Below are 20368 nucleotides of genomic sequence, written 5' to 3'. Positions count from 1 at the left end.
AGTTATGCGTGTTCCCTAAAGCGACAGCGGAGTATATCTCGCATCGATTGTACTACGCCGCAAACCCGCTTTCATTAATATGCGGCGCCTTCCCACGTTGACACTTGAGGTGGTATTGGCACTGAATTGTACGTATACAAAACCTTATCGCACGTATTCAGATCGACTTACTTCGGCGCATGGTGCGTGGAATTCTCTTGCAGCGTTAGATGCGTCGAAATACGGGCTGACGCACATCCGAAAAGCTCTTGTGTAGGACAGCTATACATACACGCCGTGACATAAGAGAAAAATAGCTGAAGACAAATTCAACAGCGAAAGGATGTGTACATTTCTCTTCATCAACGTTGTGCATGTCGTAACGTGACATTCCACCATATAAATGCCATTCGGGACCGCAATGAGCGTCACACAAAAGCGATGTCGAGATCATCATTATTGTTGTCCGATGTGAATTCTATCAACACCGCGCGGCTACTAATTAAATTGGAACACCTGATTTCAATACTGTTCGGATATAGAACGCCACGTTTGATTGCAATCAAACGTCTGACCGAGCAAAATTCTCACCTCGACCACAACCGTCTTTGTTAAGTGCACAGAAACACAACACAACACAACACAACACAACACAACACAACACACACACACACACACACACACACACACAGAAGAAAACTCGATAGGCGCCGCGACAGCGGACTACAGTTCGTCGTGTTGTTCGCGGAAGGAATTCGAAGCTTCACAGGACACACACAACAAAAAATAAAGCCGGAAATATTAGCTTCAAATGCTCTCCGCCACTCGTAATCGCACCATCTCGCACGGCGGAACGGGCGTTTGAAGATAACGCAGAGTATAATTACAACCAAAGTCGCGACGGTCTCCAAGCGCCCGCATTGCAATCCGTCGAGTCCTCACAAAGATGGCGGCGAGCGCGTATCGTCTCTTTTCGGCGTCTGCTAGCCCGAAACCTTCCAGAGAGCTTCCACGACTAAATTGTCCTGGAAGGTTCTGGCGACCCTCGGGCTCCCCGCGGGTCGCCAGAACCGGGGCTCTTCGATTTTCCACTTCTGGCTACCCGCGGGCTGCCAGAGCCAGCCAGAGCGCGCTCGTTTTTCTCGGGTTGCTTCGACCCCCCCGCGGCGCACTTCCGGTTTGCGTTCGTTTTTCTCGGGTTGGACGGTTCTGGTAACCCGCGGGGAGCCCGAGGGTCGCCAGAAGCTCCCAGGACAATTTAGTCGTGGAAGCTCTCTGGAAGGTTTTGGGCTAGCAGACGCCGAAAAGAGACGATACGCGCTCGCCGCCATCTTTGTGAGGACTCGACGGATTGCAATGCGGGCGCTTGCGGACTACACCTTTGCTTGTCCTTACGCTCCTGTCCTTACGAGAATATCACTTCAGCTCTTTAGCAAACCTAGCCACATATTTTCAAGCGGGCAATGCAGAAAAACCAACGCGCACGCGGCGCAAAGGTTCGTCTGCTGCCACGGCTGTAGCGTTTGTTTACGTTTACGCTGGCTGTCCCAGCGTTCGATTTTGTAATCTTGGGGCAGCTTCGGGTTGTCTCGGGCTTCCCACACATGTGACCAAGACGCTGCTTCCTGTCCCGACCGGAACTTGCTGGCTGACCCTCTGGCTATCTCTGGCTGCCAGAGAACTGTCAGAAGTCCGAAAGTCGAAGAGCCCCAGTGGGAACGAGGAAACGACATAAACTACCTCGTGTGGGAACTACTATGGGAGATTAGAGCCGAATCGTAATAAAGACAAATGCGGCCGCCTTCAATATCAACACAGAAAAGAAAACAGGCTTTTTGACTGATAGTTTTTGTAACTCCGCTTCTAAACTGGAGGCTTCTCTGTCATTACAAGCACCAAGTCTATTCTTTCCGCATGGTAAATTTCATCTTAAATCAGAGTTTTTAAAAAACTTAACCAAAATTGCGTTAAAGCATAGTTTAACCACATCAAATTGAACATCCGCTCTCAATTTTCCGATGATGGCCGCATATTTACTCCTAAATTGCGACACAAAAGTAGAAATGCAACCAAAGTATCGCCTGAACTTCGCGAGATCTACCCTCGGATATCATTTTCAAGCTGGCAGGGGCATTTTAAGTGCGAATGCACTTTATAAGCGACCCTGAATCCGCCGTCCCATAGCAACGGCGCGAGGAGCGGAGAGGAGCGTCTGTAGCAACGGCGCAGCGACGTCACGCCCCACGTGACTGCGCGCGCTCCGCCCTCCGCTCCGTGGCTGCGCGCGCCCCGCGCATTGCCTGTGGTGATGAAGGCCGGCGGCGAGACGCCGAACGAAAGCGTGCGAAGCGAGCCGAGCACCCCGAAGCCGATCTGGCGCGGGGACGCGCGATGCGTGAGCGAGCGCGGGCCCTCGAATTCGATCGGCCGGACGCGCGCTTCAAGCGAGACTTGCTGGACCGCAGCTTCGGATATAGCTGCGCGGTGTGCGATCGACTGTGGTTCGACAACAACCTGAGCCCCATCTCGGGCGTGCGCAACGCCGCCAACAAGTTGAACGCGTTGCGGGTTCTTTGGAACGAGTTCGGAAGACAGATCATCATCATCAGTAAAAGTGCTTTGCACTTAAAAACGGCCAGACCTCCGTGGGTCGGCTGGCGCGTGCTCTCTCGCTGCCGTCTCCTTTGCTCGGCTCTGCAGTTTAGTCACGCGCGCCCCCTCATAGCATCACCCCGTGCTTCGCACTTCCTCATACTCCCCTTCGGGGAAATGCGGGTTTTTTTTCCTGTGAATAACGAAGTCTGAAAATCTCCCGAAGGAGTGGCAGTGTCGGATCACAAATGCCTGAAGAACGCTCATACAAACATGCAGCCTTGGCTAAGCCGAGGCATGGTGTAGGATACCACCTTGGATTCAACAGTGTCAAAGATAACTTACATCAGTTGTCTCAAACAAGCCGCCCGCGCACCGCATATGACCCAACCCGCACATGGCTGTCTCCCGTCCGTCAGAGGCGTTGCCAGCAATTTTTTTCGGGGGGGGGGAGGCTCAGTCATACTTTATGTATGTTCGTGCGTGCGTTTGTATGTGTGCGTGTATATATACGCAAGCTAAACCCTATTGAAAATTCCTCCACCATGAGGAATGGTGGATTCCACCATCCACCATTATGGTGGATTATGGTGCTGGAAGATGGTGGCACGTGGTGTATGCTGGATGCTGGCCTATGATGGATGCTGGAGAACGACGGAGCGTAAAACGGCTCTACAGCGTCGGCACCATCGTGCCTAGCCATCACACATAAATAATTGTATAGAAGGCGATGTAAAAAGCACTAGTACAAAAAAAGTAAAAAAAAAAAATTGCAAAAAAAAACTTACGCCACCGGGAATCGAACCTCCGACCTGCGGATCCCGAGCCGAGCACTTTACCACTACGCCACGCTGACTTTTTTTTTTTTTTTTTCTTTCATGGTATTTATTCAACATAGGATATCACTTGAAAGCAATTGAATACAGACAAAGAACTAATATGTTGATTATGCTCTTATCGCAACACAATGACGAACAGAAGGCGCTACAGAATTCGCAATCACCTCTATAGCGGATACATCACATAACTGATTTTTCAATTGTGTGCTAGAACAGCGGTAAGGATAAGCACCTCACCAATGCCGTATACCATTCTGGTTGATATTCCATTTGCTCGTAGACATCTCTTAGCTGAGTGACCAACCTAATGAAGTGGGCTGTTGAGGAAACTATCGGCTCTGCGTTTCTCTGCAACATGCGCGTCTTCCACAGGCTATGCATTCCAATGAGGAGAAACATGTCGAATGGTACGTCATTACAACTCGCTGGCAAGAGATATCGCACGGAATGGGAATTTAGCACAAAGTCTTTTTGAAGAGTTCGTTGGAGCACATCCCAAAATAAGATTGCATCTCTGCAGTCTATAAAACAATGTTCAATTGTTTCTGGCACATCACACAGAGGACAATCAATGGACGACACAAAAATGTCTCTTGAACGAAGCCAAGTCTTCACAGGCAAAGTCTCTGAATGTAATTTAAAAAAGAACGTTTTTGTCGATGGTGTCAGCGGCATTTTACGCTGACACTTGCTTAGCGACTTGCAAAATGACTAGTCAACATACTAATACACCGTTTGGCTTCAGCTTTGTATGTCTCATACTGGAGACAGACGCGATCTTCACATCCTACTAAAATTTGCGTAGTTGTTAAACGCCAACAAACTGCTGCTGGTAACGAATGGCACGTCGATAATGGCAACAGCGCTAACTTTCTTTTAGAATTCACAACGTAACTCCAAAGAAATATGTCAAGTGGAGCGAGGAGCGCGAGTATAGTCAACCGGGTGTTACTGCGAAGTTTTAATAGCCGTTTCTCGCTTTTTCCAATGTGCGACATGTGCAGAGGCTTTCTGTCGACTCTAATCTCATTCGATAAATACGCGCGTACAATTGATTGAGTACTGTGATGTCTTTTTTTTTTTTCGCGCAACGTACAGCGCAGCCGTGCCAGCGCACTGATCTGACGCTGTATCATTAGCTACAACTGCATAACAGCTGGGCCAAAACAAGTGCAGTGCGCGGGAAAAATATGCCATCATATTGGTTCAGTAAGGCGCACGAATTGACAACTCTATGTTCTCGCATACGTGTCAGAGAAGCACCGGCGAGTGCGACCGGCGGCGGTTGGTGACCGGAGGCGTTTGCTGGAAGCGCTTCGCATCTATGCTCATCGCTTCTTGTGCGGACACCGTACACATAAAAAAGCTTCATTTAGGTTAGCCGATGCCACAGGTGTGCTGTAAAGTCAGTCGTACTCATCGGAATCGTGTACCCTGAAACCCAGAAGCGCCGATAACACGTAGACGGACTCGGTCGCTACGCTATGCCTAACCTTTGGTGGCAATCATGGTGGTAGAATATGATGGTGGTAGTCATACTTCGTGGGGCTTATTTCGGCGCAGGCCGAAGGTAAAAGTTTGTGCATTTTAGCTTTGTATGCATTTTCACTATTACCTTAAAGTGCCGCTGAGGTAAGTGAGTGTGCAAGAATTGCCAGAGTTGCGTTTCGAGCGTGACGGTATCAAGCGGAGGCTGTTTTCTGGTCTCCCCGATGGAAGGATTTATTTACTTCTCGGCAAATGCGCGGCGATGTAACAGTTACTGTCGCTGTTCACACCAATACTTCTAGACTTGTAAACATCAAAATGCAGCAGCACATCGCGGATGTAAACCTGATAAGTACGTGCGTAAAATGTAATTATTCACGGCTGCTGTGCTCCAGAAAACCTGTGGCGGTTATTGGCGCCGCATGAATAAAAAAAAAATAGCGCTGGAAAGCTTAATTATCGGTATTGGCTTCTTTGAACTGCATATATTTCTGCACATTCAAGAGGAAAACATTAGAACTGACAGCGACTTCACGCAATGTTACGTTCACTTCCATCATGCCACCGTCATCCACCATGCTTCCATACTGCCACCGTCATCCAGCTTGTTCACCAAGTCATCCACCAAAACATGTTTTGCTCACCACCATCAGCCAGCATTTTCCACTTAACACCAAAAGAAGCTCGCCACCACCACCACCATCTGTCACCATTTTTTCCACTCTCGCCATCATCAGCCATTATGATCACCACAGCTTCCACCACATCCACTATTCTTTCCACCTTGTCCACTATTGTTTCCACCATGTCCACCAAGATTTCCAGCATCCACCAACCCACGATTTTCAATAGGGAATTGAAAATTTGCAGGGGGGTCTCAACCCCACAACCCCCCCCCCCCCACCTAGCTACGCCCCTGTCGGTCGTCCATGTATTTTTTTATTTCAATTTTCCTTATGCGTATGTTCATGAGCTACACAAACGTGACAGGTCTTTACATTTTTTTTCGTCAGGAACCCCATGCGGTCGCCATATGTTAAAACATAGCGGTAGTAGAATTTCGCAGTTCAGTAATTCCGGAGGTCAGTATCGATATCTCTCTCTTAACCTGACGTCGCATTCACTTCACAAACGACCCATGTATGATATACGGGAAGAGCGATCATTGAAACGGTTAGCTCAGGTTTTGACGCGTTAGCGTGAAAGAGCTCGTTTCGAAGGAATTCCGGCGTCGGCGTCGTTGGCTGTGAGCGATAAAGAGCCGTTGTCGGTGAGGGAAATCTCGAGAGAGATGGTGTGGGAATAAAACGGCTAGTGTGTATATAAAACCAAGGCCTTCTGCATGGGACGCAAGTGCTCTACCAGACAGCATCGCCACTGATTAAAAGTGCTTAGCAAAAAGAAAAAAAAAAGCTACACTGATATCATACAGTGCGAGGAGTGTCCCTACCGCATGTAACATTGCGTGGCAGAAGGGTAGAAACGCACCAGGCGTCAAAGCGTCAAAACATCTTATTAAAAATAACTGTTGGGGTTTAACGTGTCAAAACCACGCTATCATTATGAGGGACGCCGTACTAGAGGGCTTAGGAAATGTCGACCACCTGGAGTTCCCTAACGCCCACCTAAATCTCAGCACACGGGCTTGATGCATTTTCGCCTCCATCGAAAATGAGGCATCAAAACATGTGAACTGCGTAATGAGTGAGCGGTCTATAGTTCCCCCCTCCGCCCCTCATTCCAAAGCGTTCAGGCATAATTATACATCGGCAGCAGCAACAGCATCAACTAAGTGTACATCTGGCAGGGGTGCGCGTGTTGCTTTACGGACGCGTAGTGGTTACTTCGCCAATTCACGAAAGGAATAATTATGGCGTAGTGGGCACCTGGCAGCTGTCCTTGCAATAGGCATTCTAGGATAGTATAAAACGGCCAGTAATAAGCTCGCCAAGTAATAAGCTTTCCTTGCGGCTCGGTTGACGTGTCCACGGTGAAGCGAAGCGAGGCTAGCGATTGAGGAGGTAATGCGAACGCGTCCGGATTACGCGATCGCGTTCTGACTTTGCAAGCGAACGCTCGAGCGTCCTCCAAGCACTTTTTCGAACTCCTCCTTCCCTCCCCCCCACTCAACCTTCATTACTATCCCGGCCCTCGTGGTACTGCATTGCGTGGCTGCGGCCCGCTGTCTGAGGTGAGCTAGAGACCTGGACACCCGACGCAAACGGCGGCTGCCGGTAAAGCACCTGCAACAAAGTGACACGCACCGCCTCAGGGCACGCAGTGAGCAATCATAGCGAAGAATCGTCAACAACACAGATGGAAGAGGAGTTGGACAAGAACTTCTTCTTGACCGACACGACAAAAACTCATCACTCCGGCGACACCTTTAAATAGATATGAATGAAGAACTCGTTTGTCCCTTGTCTGTTCCTAGTAATTCCGTTGCAGGGAAGGACCCGTAATGTCCCAATTAACCTGACTCACGAAGTCATGAAGACATCGTGAGAGGAGGCCGCAGCGGTCAGCCACATGGTGTGGCCATCAGCTGAGGAAGTCGCTTCTATATTAAAGCGCCGACGAAGGACACGACGAAGGACATACTAATACCAAGACATCACGACAGAGGACATACTAATACCAAGTCTAACGAGCATTAGTCTCAAGGCAAGCCAACCAATCCAAGATAGTCAAGCAGTTTACGCGGTCGCGGGAGGGAAGTGCGAATGCCACGCACGGATTTCATTTCCACCCTCGTCTCACATGAAATATTACAACGGAATCGGCGATAAGCACAGGAGAGAGAGAGAGAGAGACGAAACTTTATTTTTCATCTTGCTGGGGTCAAGGGAGGCGGGACCTGGGAGACCGTCCCTACCGGAGCGCCCCTTCCACAGGTGGTGGCGATACCTTCAGTCCTCGTACCATCTTCGGCCAAGTGGACTGCCTAGAGGTCGTCCTCCGAGTACGCGCTCAGCAGCATAGCCTCCAGGCTGTTGTTCACGATATCAGCCGCACACAGAAATGGAGCTTTCACTAGGCACTGTGAGATTACGGACACACGAAGTTCAAACGAGCGTTTGCATGCTAGGCAATTGATCTACGGCACTCACTCTCTTCGGTGGTTCCTTTCTGAAATGCATTTATTACGCAGGACGACAGATATGACTCCATTCATACTAGCGCACTGCTCGTATATGCACCGAATGATTTCAAGTGGGGCAACGCCAGCTTTTGTTCCCCCTCTCGGTCAACATCTGCAAACATTGAAAGCCAAAGACCACCCAACCCTCTCCACCACCCAGGTTCACGAGAGCACGACAAATTTTTCCGCGTGCGGCGAAGCACTTCAGGGGCGCAGTGTTGGGCAAGGCTGGTCTCACGGTCAGACGTGCAAACAGCAACCGTAAGAGGCAGTGCTGTCAGTAACTTTGTCTTCTGCTTCGCGAAGACGGGCAAAAAACCGAGGTAGTCACCATCCCGTCCGATAGAACGGATGTACAACGGTGTCCGTACGAATTACTCGCAGACTCAATCAAAATGTTACAGATCGGGCCCGAGAAGCGCCTGCTTCCTGTCTGCTTCGTGTGTGGCTTAGTCAAATTCTGCGCCGACAGTTCGCAGAAATGGCCACCAGCGCAACCACCAAACGTCCCGTGAATTTTTGACTCACGATGCAAGACATTACCACACAGAAGTTGTAAAAGCCATCACGCTATTCAGCTTCAAGCTTGAAAAAGTGCCCCCATAAAATGATATTCAGTTATAATTACTCTACCTCTTCATGCGTTGAAAACATCTCTGCATTCATTATACGGTCCCCCAGCCGACGATCTAATCGTGGCGTATTCTTTCGGGGTGCTTCCCTTCTCTTATCGGGTGTTCTATCCCTGTCGTTCTTTCGTTTACTAGTGTTCCGTTCTATGATTTAAGGTGTACGAGATCGGGCACCAGGAGAAGGGCAGCATCCAATGTTCAAGAAAAATGAAGAACCCTTGTACGAAGAAAACCAATCATTTCCAGTTCCACCAGAGAGGAGCACGAATGACAGAAAAATTACACCATCTCCCGCTAAAGGGGACCATGAGGTGATGCGAAGCCGGAGCACTTGCACGATCGCGATCCGTTGGCGTTCGTTGGGCATGCTACCGACCTCGCGTCGTGGAACGCGAAGAGGGACGCTACGCGCGTCGTATCTTCCATCTAGCCTGGCCGTTAATTCTCACACGGCGAGCGGGGAACGCGGTCGACAGGCGGGCGAGAGGGGGGCAGCGTAGGAGAGCAGAGAGAAGGGGAGGGGACGCGCATGTGCTCGAGCTCATCGCGGCGTTGCGCAGGAGAGAATTTCGGCATGTCTAGCCCGCGTTTCAGAGGAAGAATGGAAAGGGGGAGGAGAGAGGGGGGGAGAGGGAAAGTGGAAAGAGGGAAAGTGGAGAGGGGTATGGGAGAGGGGGAGAGGGATTGTGGAAAGAGGGAAAGTGGAGAGGGAAAGTGGGGAGGAGACGGGGAGAGGGAAAGTGGAGAGGGAAAGTGGAGATGGGAAGGGGAGAGGGTGAGTGGAGAGGAGGTGTGTGGAGAGGGTATGCGCATGCGCAGTAAGGGTGGTCACGCCGCACACCAACACCACCGGATTGAGCTCGGCCTTAAGATACTTCGCATCTAAAAGGGAAGAGTGATTACACAAATGAGATAACAGGGATCACCGCAACTCCAACATTCATTTCGAAAAAAGAAGCCGTATTCTATCCGGAGAACCGCCCATGTCGACACAATTTTGAACGCCCGTGCAGCAGGAGGCACATAAGCTTCGGGTGAGCTGCGCGAGTTATAATTTCCAGTGCTCTAAAACACAAAACAAACGTACAGTGCGATCTTGGTTGTGAATCATTGAAGCACAGATCGCACTGCTGCGCGAACAAGTTCGAGCCAAGAACGCAAATGATAGTGATACGACAAGAAAATGTAGGAATTAGATGGACACTTCCAAGGTAAATACAACAGGTCGAATCAGGTGAAAAACAGTTTGTCGCAGAACTGAATAAAACAACGGGTGAATTCGAAATGTTATCGACAGAAAGCACTTATCAATAACGTTCGAGGCAATAACCTTCGCCAGTCAGAGATTCCAATACATTCAATGAAAAATCATGGCATATATCGAGAAGCGAATGCAATCGGTGACGCAGCAGCCAGAAATCGCAGCTGAAAACGAAACAGCCAAGAAACATGTCATATGAGTCGGCACCAAATCGGCATAAGTTAAGACGAAACACCGCACAGTTTGTACGGGCGGTTCGACCACAAAGCTTGCAAAAGCAGACATATAGTGAGAGCGAACGATTCCTAACACAGCTGAACAAAAATGAAAACCAAAAATTCCGGAACAGTAAGTGCTGTTGCAATGGTACAGAGGTAATTTCACCTGACAGGTTGCAGCCCTCCGAGAAAACAACTGACTGAAGAACAACCATTGTATTTCAGCGCAATGCCGTTGCAGATTCGCAAGAGAGATACGATGTCCAGCAGCAACTGCCTCGCAATGGTGGCATCACAGACAAAATGCCTCACTGCAATCAGAAGACGTGCAAAGCGGTGCGCGAGCAGCGACGAAAACTAAAATGAGTGTAGAAATCGAAACCTTCGATGAAGTTTTCAAAACCTCCAAGATTCAGAAAACGTCTGAGTAAAGACAAAAATATGTATCACTTGATGGCAACGTCACGTGGACGACCACAGCGGTTACGTCAGCAAACACACATGCCGTACAGATACATTTCGCTGGTGCGCCTTCACATTCTGGCACTAGTTTTACCAAGACGCGCAGCTGCGTCCTTCGACTGCGACACTTTGCCTTCATCGCTGTCGGCGTCGGCGAAATGCGATCACAGCGTCCGCGTGGACGAGAGCATGAACAGGTGTAAAGTCATTTTGTTTAGATACCTTGGTATTGTGCGCTGTCATGGTTTCATGCTACACGTGGTCGCGGGTATCATATATGCCGTAAAGACCTCCAACATCACGCATTTCGCAGCTCTGTCATGATGTCTCCCTAACGGTTATCGCGAAAATTCTGGAAAAAGAGCCGCGCCTCGCTTCTAGACTTCAGAATTCGAATAATTTGCCTACAAGTCGCCTATTCTCTGCCAAAATTCGTGGAAGCATTCCTTACGAGCACGCAAAGCTCGCGCTGCAGTCAGTTTCATGTCAGGTTTACGTCCGATTGTGATGCCTTCACTCTAACATCATTTAATCATGTTTAATCAATTATTGAAATATTATGGAGATTTAGGATTGGGAATCCAAGGAGCTAGGAGATCCAAGAAATTTGGGAGCCACCAGGGCGCATGCGGAGAAACCTGCCCACTATTGGGATCTTGCGTTTGCGTTGTCCCAAGACACAAAGATCGAAATCTAGCGTGTGTTGCCAGCCATAACGCGGGCACACACAGCGCGGGCCACGAAGCAGTATGGCTCGGGTCTCGCATAATTTTAATTTTCGAAGGTGTGGCTTCCCGTGCGTTTTACCCGACTCTCGAACTCTGTTGCGCCTCCGAACACAAGAGCAGCCTACGTAACGCAACTTGGGGACACAGCGTCTTGGGTCCCAAATTCTAAAACACGCTAATAGGAAGTTTTCTAATTGGGGCCCCAAGGAGCTCGGGGACCCAAGAAGTTTGCGAGCCACCATGACACATGCGCAGAACCCAAGCCACTGTTGATCTCTTGTGCGTGCGTCGACCCAAGACCCGAAAATCGAAAATTAGCACGGGTCCCCAAGGCGTCTTGGGTCGCCAGCGAGACCACGCAGACGCAGCGCAAGCGACGACGCAGTATGGGCAGCATCTTGCACGATTTCAATTCCGCCACGTGCAGCGCCCCGTGGCGGAATTCTCTAACTCTGCTACTTCTCAGAACGCAAGTGCAGCCTACACAACGCAGCTTCGGAGCCAGCGTCATGGGGCCCCAATTCTCAAACTCTCTAATTGTAGGGAGTTTTCGAATAGGGGCCTGATAAGTTTGGGGGCCCAAAGCCTTTTGCGTGTGCTCGCTTTGGGTCAAGCAGGAGCTAAGAGTTTTCGAATAGGGTGTGCGGTGCTTTCGACACTCCACCAATTCTAGGACACTAGTTTTGGCCAAGAGCCGTCGCTTCAATGGGTGCCGCCATGTCTGTTTGACGCAAAGCTTTAGGGGAGGCTTTGGGGCTCCCGATAAATTTGAGAAATAGCGTCCCCAACGCAAAACCCAAACGTTGTTTGGGTCTCGCACATGCGCAGTCGCCTCGACGCTATTTCTTTGGGGCCCCTATAGAAAACTCCCTAGTAAGTTGAGAATTGGGGCCCCAAGACGCTGGGTCCCCAAGCTGCGTTGGGTAGGCTGCTGTTGCGTTCGGTGGAGCCGCAGAGTTTGAGAATTGGGACAAACGCAAGGTGCGTTGAGTCAAACGCAGAGGGAGCCACACGTGGCGAAATTAAAGTCATGTGAGACGCTGGCCATACTGCGTCTGCATAGTCTTGCTGGCGACCCAAGACGCCTTGGGGACCCACGCTACTTTTTGATTTTTGGGTCTTGGGTCTATGCGAGCGCAAGAGCCCAAGAGTGGCCTGGGATGTGCGCATTCGCTCTGGTGGTTCGCAAACTTCTTGGGTCCCCAAGCTCTTTGGGGCCAACTTCTCAAACTCTCTAATAAATTGCCTGCCGTTAACACCCGCCGTTCGGAGCACTCAACCCTACTCTGTTCTACACCTGATTCTTGCACCATAGAGGAAGCGTGTCTTAGAGCACGTGATAGGCAAATATCCAGACAGAAACAAAACAAGATTACATTTCTTCCTCAGCGCTATTCGATGCACTGATATAAAAGGATTATTCTACTGGCTACATCCGTAGAAAAGACCTGAATGACCATAAACTTTTTCTTTACAAACGTTCGCAATTAGAGATAAACCTCGTCCGAGAAAGCAGAGGACGTCAGATGCTCGTGTAGACAATAAAGAGAGCGCATTGTACATGCGGTTCGGCTCCATCAGCGCTTGGTCGGTCATTGGACAGAACATATTTGTACACTGAGTGCTCCCTGAATTCACAAGTTTTTTTAAACAGACATCTTACTCTAAATCACGCACCTATTGTTCTGAAAACATTTGCACTAACTGTAGACACACATCCGTCAATCGAGTAATAAATACAAGATCGCCCAGAAAAAACTCGCGGGGATGCTGCAAACATTGTGAGAATACCAAGGCAAAAATCTAGTGAGCCCATAGTGATGTGAAATGAAGATCCGGGCCCACGCGGCGACGTAAATGGCACCGTGGTGTGTCGTTTTCGAAATGCTACAGCAGCGCAAGAACTCAGAGCCTATCGAGCATAAGCAGCCTAATTTGGCCTGGCGCAGACTCGCTGCAGGCCATCGCTGCAGCACCGGTCTGCACCACGCGTCTCACCCATCTTCACGCCCCTACTGTACTGCTGCTCACGCGAACGGCACAATGATGAAGCGCCTCAGTGGTGTTTACGTGGTTGAGCGTCCGCTTTCAAAGACTTAGGTAGCGTGTTCGATTCCCAGTGCCGATCGGAAACCCACCTGTTTCTCCTAAGGAACAGAGGAGTACATCGACCTGGCACTCGGTTGTTCATGGATACCCTTCTGGAAAGGTGGCCCCACAAGGTTCTGTACACGCCCCAGGGCACCTCAAAACACCACAGCCTTGGTGAAATAGTCGAGCATCTACCGCTGCTGTTGGAGGTAGGGAATACCTGCCGCCGGGCACCTACCGTCTAAATAGGTACAAGCGCGCTTCCGGCCTGGTGCTCGGTATAAAGAAGTACACTGTTGCTCGGGAGGGCACCCACCCAGTGTAAAATTGGTGGTATGGGCCTGCAAATCCTAAAAAGTAAGATCATCCGGTTCTTTTTTTTTTGACGAAGTAGACGTGTAGATCGCACGCTCCCGTGCTGTTCCTCATGTTTTTTTTACCCGCGCGTCGTCGCAATGACCAAGTGGACGAAGATATGTGACCAGCAGGCTCGCTCACTTCTTTTCTTTATCGTATTTCTGACCTTCACCAGAGTTGCCAGTTCCGTTTATACAGAGCGGATTTAGGCTTCCTTGTTCGCCGGGTCGCTTGTAGAATTTTACAGTTGCCCGTCGCGTTTTTTGGGCTTATTTGCATTCTTCCAGGAAATATAGTTATTTTAGTCATCAAGGCGATCACGAATAGCGCGTTTGTCGATGGCGATGAGTATTTGAGTGTTGAAGTGAAACATACGTACGTTGGGGGGAATTAACAAGTAACGTTAGTCATGCACTGACAACGTGCATTCAACCGAATGTAGACTACCCTGGAGACAATGTTAAGAAGCAAATTTCTGCTTTCGTTCATAGTTGCGCATATTTTCGCTGTACAAAATAATTTAGGCGATTTTTTCAGTTCCCCTTGGTATTTGAGTGATAGTTTTTTTTAATTTAAACATATTTTCAAGAAGGGCAAAGTCTAATAAATTTCCAAAACTTTCGGGCTTTATCGCGAAAGTCCCGCCACTTTTTGGGCTTCTTTTGTGATTTTAATTTACTTGTGGTCTCGGTAGCATCTGATAACTCTGACCGTCACACGGCATCGCTCTTTTTCAGTCCAAACGCAAGTACGCTATATTTATTATAATAAACAGTAGGCATTGCTCCTGATTAAGATTATGTTTTTTGTTTAATACTGGTGGGAAAGTATTTGATAACAAAAAAATGTTGGAACGCTCCAGGTACCCACCCAGAAACAGGCGACACCAATCTATATAAGTACGGGATATTACGAATACCTAAATCGCCAACCGCTTGATGTCAGGAAAAGGAGCCAACGTAATTGGACGGAGCATGAATGTAACCTATTCTGGCGCCGAAAGGCGATGGCTGTAGGCGGAGTTTAGGCTTATTCTTAGATTGTAAGGGACTGCAGCCATGGCCTCCCCATAGTATTCTAAGCTGATTACCTCTTATTCTAAACATATTTGTTTTGCTACACTGGTGGTACGTCCATGCGTGAAAGGGCCAGCTTAAATATTTCGATTAGTAGCGTGTATAGTATTGTAAATCATGTACTTTTTTTCTAAACACATTAACAACTTAGGTCACGCTCAGGGAAATTACGTGTGTAACAAGGAAAGATTCACGCACTCCCATGACAGAGCGTGTAGTATTGCAAAACATTTGTATCCTTTTTATCTAAAAAAGAATATAAAAATGTTATACATACACAAACACTGTATGTATATATATATATATATATATATATATATATATATATATATATATATATATATATATATATATATATATATATATATATCATCATCAGCCTGTCTACGCCCACTGCAGGGCAAAGGCCTCTCCCATGTTCCGCCAATCAACCCGGTCCTGTGCTTTCTGCTGCCACGTAATACCTGCAAACTTCTTAATCTCATCTACCCACCTGATTTTCTGTCTCCCCCTCACGTAGCACGTCGGCAGGATAACCGGTGGTCATATATATATAATTACACACATTGGCGACAAGTACTGGGTATGTGTTCGTGCAGCCATAATGTAGCTTCATATGATTTCTGCTCTATGATTCTCGCTGAATGATAGTGCACAGCGCACGCACCTACCAGGCAGACGTTTAGATAACTCCAGCTTCCAGGAAACTTCTCTCCTCAGCATTATCCGTCAATCATCAACACCTCGATGAGAGCTGTCGACGTACAGGGGTGGTAAAAGACCCCAGGCTGCAACGCCCGGCCGAATACCCGCATGTCGTTGCTGTCGGGGCGCTGCCACCGCAATCACGCCTTGCCGCACGCTGGCGTCGAGCGGTCATCCCTCTCTCTTCCTTGCTCTCCTTGAGGAGAAAGCTAGGTATAAACTTGGTGCGTCATGTTCCCTCACTGTTCGCTCTTCGAATTTTACTACTGTGCAGCGCATAGCGAGGCGGCAGCTTTCCGGAAACTGACGCTTGCGGCCACATTTGCAATACAGTGTATACATTACCGTGGTTTTCAACGTCTTGGAGAACAATATCGTACGTTTAACTGTCCATTGCAACTGCGGTGGCTCTCTCAGCCGTCTGCGCAGGCGAATTCGCTGCATACGAACATGCATGGTGGAAGCCCGAAATGTATTCAGAATAAAGAGCTTGTTTTGGAGCTAGTTGGAACATCTTAGTGGAATAAGCAGACCGGCACAGTAGTAAAATTCGAAGAGCGATCGGTAAGGGAACATGACGCACCAAGTTTATACCCCGCTTTCTTATCAAGGAGAGCAAGAAAGGGAGAGGGATGCTCAGCCCCCTCCACGGACACCCTCTACGCCAGCGCGCGCCAAGGGGTGACTGCGATGGCAGCGCCCCTCCTCCTGCTCCTCGGCCGGGCGTTGCGGCCTAGGAACTTTTGGCCAGCCCTGTACCTCGATAAGTGTTCAAGCAGACCTCGGTCACATTTTTGCCGCCAAAATATGTAACAGAACAGCCGTATTACACGAGTAAAGTGGTAACGAAAGCAGTTCGCGTCGGTCTCTAACGTACGAAGATCGACGGGCCCAGTCATGACAGGCACATCCACGTAATCACGGTCGTCGACAACAACGTGAGGCTAGAGAACGAGCGCTTAAAGGCAGGTCTAGGTCAGGCATTATACCCCACAGGTAAGCGGGAATTGCGTCATTAGCGCCAATTTGTCCTCCGTTTGGTAGGCGAAAGTTCCAAAAAAAAAAATAAACCACTGATGCTGCTATGGCAACGCTTTCGTTGATGCGCAAGGAGGAAACGCCATGCCGCTTGTCGTCTGTTATGCGCTCATCGAGCGCGCGGCTATCTTGTGTGCCGCAGGCGGAAACCAACACCGCTTGCATATTTATTTTCAGATGGTGTTGCTGCTGCACATGTTTTCGGCAGCTTTCGGTTGCTAGTTGTCTTGAAATCTACGCACGTGCACAATACATTTGTTTGAGAATGTTTCTTAGTTGAATACGCGCGAGCCAGCAGGCCCTGATGCGCGAAACATTGTTTCGGTGAGAAAAATGAGTATTCGGAAATTGTGGTTTATTCGCTGATTTTCTTAGCAACGTATCGAAAACGAAGACATCCAATATATCCCGCAGCAGCGTATAGCTGCGTATGACGTGTAGTAAGTACAAATGACCGCATTATTCAGAGATGAGATGGCGACTGATGGGAGACAGAGCCGGCTGTGGTGGAATCGCCTTCAGCAAATAGGGACAAAATGAGTAACATTTAAGCTCGCATGTTGGACTACTGCTGAAACAAATGCCAGCCCTATATCCGTAAAATGGCCAATTCAACTCAGACTGGTGACCTCCGATTATATATATTTGCACGACTTCAACTAAAAATACTCCTCCAAAAGGCATTTAGCAATGCTCCAAATATGAATGCTGTTCTACATTCACGTAACATGTTAAGTATTGCTGGTTTCTCACTTGCTGTCTAAGAATATTGCAGTATTGTGAGTTGTTTGTTTGCTTTGGCTTTGCCATTCTACATTGCCCACAAGAGGAAATTAAATCCCAATCATTTAAAACCTACTGGGCGCCGGCACGCGTACCCTTTTTCCTGTGAAATTTCTACTGTACAGCGGCAACCAAACTAATGGAGATCGTTGCAGCAAGTGGCAAGATTCGGCTTCGTCGTATTGAATTGGTTTGTGCGGTTTTACGAACCACGATACGTCCACGAGACGCGCCCTAGTGAGGAACTACGGACTATTTTGACTAACGGAGACGTGTACAAATTTAGCCCACATCGAAACACAATTTGATCCCGCGACGCCGTGTTTCATAGCGCAACACCATATCCGATACGCCGCAGCGGTGGGTGACTGCTGTATTGTTTGCTGCAATGCCAAGAGCGCTGATTCTTCTTGCGAGCGTGAATTCGCTCGTTGTGAAAAGAAAATACTCGCATCTTTAGCTGCGCCAGCATTCTGGAACACCGTGCACAGCACATGATCATCGAATAAAAAAAAAAATTAAGGCAGCTTCTTAGTAGTGGTGTCAAGCCTCAAGGTAGGGCGGAGCTGAGCTGCGTTCCTTGTGTCTTTATTTTTTTTTCCTTTTTTGTCTTTCTGTTTGTTCTGTCTTTTTTATCTATGCTTATTTCTAGTTATTTCTTTCTTTCTCTCTCTCTCTATCTCTCTGGTTCTCTTTCATCCCTTTCTCTCTATTTCTCGCTTCCTCTTTCTCTCTCTCTCACTGTCTCTATCTCTTTCTATTTCTTTCTCTATCTGACTCGTTCTCCTTCCCATCAGCGTCATTGCATCCCACGGCAGACAAGTTCATGCATGTGTTCGGGGAACGAAACAGAGGATGAAGAAGAGGACGAAGAGGGCGGGCGCCGGTTCATGATGATGACAGTTTTTGTTCGCGACTAAAGGCGATTATTCGAGCTTAAACAGTGCCGCTGTTAAAAAACCGAAACCCACGCAATGTCCTGGCACACGCGGAACAAATTTCGCGGCGTAATGTCACGCGGAGCCGCAGCTGACGACGGGGAAAACAGAAAGCTGTTCACTTTTGCGCGGTACCCTGTATTATGGTTCTCCAACCCCCCCCCCCCCCTCCCACTTCACCTCGCCCCTAGCTTTCTCGTCCACTGCACAAAGCGAAAATACGCGTCCCTTCAATGATGCCCAAAAGCAACAAGCCGACCTGTGCATACCTGACATTGCGGCGAGCCTGTTTTGGCCCGGGTGGTCTTGACCCGAATCAGCCGTGACTTGTGCCCGGGAGGGTCCTTGAAGATAGGATAGATATAAGTCACGTTTAGGGAGGTAGCGAAGGAAGACCGTAGCATGAAATCCAGTGTACAGGGCACAGTTTAATTCATGCCTAAATATGGCACGTGAATTATGCATCAGACAATAAGGTGCGAAAATCAACTAAAGAAGCAAAGGTAGTCGCAACCTCTAAAACCTTCTTTTCTTACCTTCATCGATCAGGAACATCACTTCCACTGCAACAGCGGGAACAGCCGTCAACAACTGCCGCGTTCTGGCAAGGTCGGCGTAAGCGCATTCGGTGAAGTAGTACGAGCAGAGGTGGTAGCCGTTGTACTGTCCATTTGCTTTCATGCCAGCGCCGCCAGGTCTCCCCTTTTGGCACGTGTCATTCCACCATACGTCACACCTAGAAAATGGAAGAAATACCACCATGGATATCAATAAACAACACGTAAAAGCGAAACAATTATCGTGACTGCGAAGCAGTCACAATAAAAGTCACGAGTGCAGCTCGGCCGTCGCTCAGGTAACTCCAACTTCTTGTAACACGGAATGCAAGCGGTCACTGCTACGTAAATGGTTTAGCGGGCTTCTTTCATGTTAACGAACAGTCAAATGTGGTAATGTCAATACAAGAAACTGGGCTTCGGAATGATATAAAGCGAAACCAGTTCGTCGAAGAACCGTTTATTTAGCCCATTCGGTACACATGATTTGTAAGCTTTCTTCTCGTGGAAAATAAAAAATTAAGAGGAACGGCTAACGATACCGAAGCGAAATTTCTGTCTGCACGTCAGCTGCCTGCAATCGGCTCACGAGAAACTGCCGACAAGTAGCTTTACGCGCTTACAACATTACGGGCGCTGTGCCAAAAAAAAAAAAGAACACTGTAAAGCAACAGCGGGAGATTTTCCAGTTCGCCCTGTAGCTTTTTTTGATAAGGATAGCGCTTGCTTCTTCGTAACGACCGAATAAGAGGTGTCCTTACCGGTCGCTGGGAAGCGAAAAAAAGTCGCTGCGCTGTTCCTTCCTGAGTTGTCGCACTACATAGAGGCGCAGCATGCCTTGTTTGCGTAGTTTTTCCGACATTTCGAGCACGGTGGCACTCACAGACACCAAAATTTTCCCCTTGAAGGCATACTACGAAAATTCTACACGTGCACACAGTGAAAGCGGCAGAAGCAGACGCACGGAATGGCAGTAGCAGAGATAAGATCGAAAGCGCCGCCCGTCGGCGCAACGAATGAAGCGTCGAAATAAATATATCAGGTGTTAAAAAATAGCCAAGAAGACATTTTATTTCTACACATAATTGCATAATTTTATTGGTGCGTAGGTTGAAAAAAAAGGCCACACATGCAAAAGTTGCTGAATTTTTGCTTCCTACCAAAACAATGGCAGACGTTTTATTTCCAATACCGAAACTAGTCGAAGTGTCCGGCCCCTAGTAAATGGTACTAGTAAATGGTAATTTACTAGTAATGGTACTAGTAAATGGTATCAGTATAGCTTATACAAACGCCAGATTCAACTTTGCGCACAGTGCGATAATACAGTGTGCGCTACTAAGGAGGCATAGAACACGAGCACACTTTGAATTTACGCCATTGCAAATGAAGCCGCTTACATTAGCTTTGCAGCGTAAGGCTCACTCCTTTCGACCGCCACAATTGCACAGATTGTTCTTCAAACATATTCTTGTCTTACTC

The sequence above is a fragment of the Rhipicephalus sanguineus genome, chromosome 9, assembly GCF_013339695.2.
Source record: "Rhipicephalus sanguineus isolate Rsan-2018 chromosome 9, BIME_Rsan_1.4, whole genome shotgun sequence".
NCBI classification, from domain to species: Eukaryota; Metazoa; Arthropoda; class Arachnida; order Ixodida; family Ixodidae; genus Rhipicephalus; species Rhipicephalus sanguineus.
Note: the sequence above shows the minus strand (reverse complement) of the source record.